This window comes from Bos indicus, chromosome X (genome assembly GCF_029378745.1).
Source record: "Bos indicus isolate NIAB-ARS_2022 breed Sahiwal x Tharparkar chromosome X, NIAB-ARS_B.indTharparkar_mat_pri_1.0, whole genome shotgun sequence".
NCBI classification, from domain to species: domain Eukaryota; kingdom Metazoa; phylum Chordata; class Mammalia; order Artiodactyla; family Bovidae; genus Bos; species Bos indicus.
The window spans coordinates 109,358,455-109,361,527 of NC_091789.1; positions in this window are offsets into that span (position 1 = coordinate 109,358,455).

Consider the following 3,073-nt stretch of genomic DNA (forward strand, 5'->3'; position numbering starts at 1 on the left):
TCACAGGAAACAAAGTAAAAGAGGGCTTTCCTGGAGGCTAATTAACAGACAACTCCAGTCATTTGAGACTTAAAAGAATAAAAACAAACCACCAGCTGTCACCTATCTTTTCCATCTTCTTTTGAAACTGTGTAGCTAGGGGAGGAGAAGGCAGTGGCACCCCACTCCAGTACTCTTGCCTGGAAAATCCCATGGACAGAGGAGCCTGGTAGGCTGCAGTCCATAGGGTCGCTAAGAGTTGAACACAACTGAGCAACTTCACTTTCACTTTTCACTTTCATGCATCAGAGAAGGCAATGGCACCCCACTCCAGTACTCTTGCCTGGAAAATCCCATGGACGGAGGAGTCTGGTAGGCTGCAGTCCATGGGGTCGATAAGAGTCGGACATAACTGAGCAACTTCACTTTCACTTTTCACTTTCATGCATTGGAGAAGGAAATGGCACCCCACTCCAGTGTTCTTGCCTGGAGAATCCCAGGGACAGGGGAGCCTGATGGGCTGCCGTTTCTGGGGTCGTACAGAGTCGGACACGACTGAAGTGACTCAGCAGCAGCAGCTAAGGGGAGGACGTTCCTAGCAGTGACTGCCAATGGTCTCCAGGATGGTTACCGAGGACAAATTCAGCCTTGTGAGTAACCAGATAACAGAATCTACATCCTGGGGTGCCCTCCACTGCAAATCTCCCTTCCAGTGCAAGATAGGTAGCCACTCCCATCTTCCTATGCAGGGTTCTGCTCAGAAGACCTGCCCAGGCAAACTTTTCCAGACTGGCTAAGTCTGCCCACTATATTTTCTTGGACTCCAAAATCAATGCAGATGGTGACCGCAGCTACAGAATTAAAAGACTACTTGCTCCTTGTAAGAAAAGCTATGACAAACCTAGACAGCATATTAAAAGGCAGAGATATTATTTTGCCTACAAAGGTCCATATAGTCAAAGCTCTGGTTTTTCCAGTAGTCATATATGGATGTGAAAATTGGACCATAAAGAAGGCTGAGCACCAAAGAATTGATGGTTTTGAACTGCAGTGTTGAAGAATGTTAAGAGTCCTGTGGACTGCAAGGAGATCAAACTAGTCAATTCTAAAGGAAATCAACCCTTAATATTCGTTGGAGAGACTAATGTTGAGGTTGAACCTCCAATACTTTGGCCATCTGATGAGAAATGCTGACTCACTGGAAAAGACCCAGATGTTGGGAAAGATTGAAGGCGGGAGGAGAAGGGGACAACAGAGGTCAAGATGGTTGGATGGCATCACTGACTCAATGGACATGAGTTTGAGCAAGCTCTGGGAGATGGCGAAGGACAGGGAAGCCTGACAAGCTGCAGTCCATGGGGCTGCAAAGAGTCGGACATGACTGAGCGACTGAACAACAAGTCTACCCACAGCTTAGTGTACTTGGAGCCAAGCTGGGTTATGGCCTCTTGATTGCAACTTGGAAGTGAAACTCAGTTCAGTAGTTAACTACAGGTGACGGACATGTCAGCTGATAGACTTAGAAGCCAGGGCATCATCTGATGCTGCCATGTTTGGCTCATGTACTCAGAGAGGCAGAAGAAACCATTCAACTTGAAAGAGAGAAGAATGCTGAAGAGCAGCAGAGAGAAGTAAGGAGACGAGGCAAAGAAACCCAGTGGAGAAAGAGGAAGGGGTCTTGGATGATCCCTTGTGTAGCCCTGCTATATTCACCTCATTTTGACTCAGACTGACTTGAGTCATAAATTAATACAACCCTCCTGCTGTCAATTCCAGACATTCTGATCCTTAAGGGCATCATTCCTTTCAATGTTAGACTGCTGGTGCCCATGAAAAGTACCATATTAAATCTTATTCTTGGTCATTGGCTAGTGTTGCCTGTGGTTTGAGTGGTTTTACTCATGCTGACTGGCTTCCCAAGTGGCGTTAGTGGTAAAGAACTCACCTGCCAATGCAGGAGACACAGGAGACGTGGGTTTGATCCCTAGGTCAGGAAGACACCCTGGAAGAAGAAATGACAACCCACTCCAGTATTCTTTCTGGGAAAAACCCAAGGACAGAGGAGCCTGGTGGGTGAGTGAAATTTAATAAAAAAGTACTTAGGATATATTGGGAGAAGGCAATGGCACCCCACTCCAGTACTCTTGCCTGGAAAATCCCATGGACGGAGGAGCCTGGTAGGCTGCAGTCCATGGGGTCGCTAAGAGTCAGACACGACTGAGCGACTTCACTTTCACTTTTCACTTTCATGCATTGGAGCAGGAAATGGCAACCCACTCCAGTGTTCTTGCCTGGAGAATCCCAGGGATGGGGGAGCCTGGTGGGCTGCCGTCTATGGGGACACACAGAGTCGGACATGACTGAAGCGACTTAGCAGCAGCAGCAGCACCTAGGTTATCTTACAGTATCAGATGAATTGTTAGCCCTAGAGCAGTTCCAGGGCCCTCGGGAGAAAACATCCACTGAGTTTCTCCCTAAAGAGCTATGATCAGCAGGGACTTGGTGCCAACATCACTCCAATACTGTCTCTGTCCCAAGGTAAAATTTCCAAGAGAGAGTCCCTCACCTACCCCAGGGGAGTTGGGTTTCTACCTCCCCATCAACCATGGCCCAGGTAACAAGGTCACAGAGTACAGATATGGCCATGGAACACCACCGCCGAGTTTTACAAGTCCAGGAAAAGGGTGTCCACCATAATCCTGAAGCCACTGTGAGCCTGACAGCATCAACTCAGCAGAGGAAAACCACTGAGACATGTCACCCAGAGAATTTGAAAAATGCAGCCTCCTGCCTATTAGAGAGCTGAGACACAGGTTTGACAGACACATGTGACAAACTAGAAGCTCGTCTCAGGTCCCTAATGACCACCAGGCTGTGACTGTCAGGCTCTATATGGTTAAGGATCATTCAGTGTGTCTCAAACTCCATATGTTCTAGCATTTCTTCCTGTCAAGCCAAGTACGTGGAATCTGAGATTCCACAGCACAAAACAAGGCAACATACAAAGAAACAGAAACAAATTCAATCAAGGCAGTATGGGATATTTTTGCAAAACATGTGGGAGTTTCGCTCTCACAAATCACCATTCCTCAAG